Here is a 390-nt window from a genome sequence, read left to right as displayed (position 1 = left end):
ACTAGAACTGAACTAGAACTGAACTAGAACTGAACTAGAACTGAACTAGAACTGAACTAGAACTAAACTAGAACTGAACTAGAACTGAACTAGAACTGAACTAGAAATAAACTAGAACTAAACTAGAGCTGAACTAGAACTAAGATTGAACTTAGCTTGTATTATAATTAGACTACAATTAAAACAATTTTGGGTTATTCTAATATAATAAAGAATATACTTGATTTTATTTTACATTAAACATTTATCTAAATTTCCTTTAAATTTTTTTTATATATTTGGTATCTTAATAAATTTCTTAAATAAATAGCTTATGTTATTAAAAATATAAATTTACTAAAATACTTTATGTGCAGACAATTACTCTCACATTTATCAACTGCTATTAAG

Source organism: Lucilia cuprina, chromosome 4 (genome assembly GCF_022045245.1).
Source record: "Lucilia cuprina isolate Lc7/37 chromosome 4, ASM2204524v1, whole genome shotgun sequence".
NCBI lineage: Eukaryota > Metazoa > Arthropoda > Insecta > Diptera > Calliphoridae > Lucilia > Lucilia cuprina.
This window is presented reverse-complemented; position numbering follows the sequence as displayed.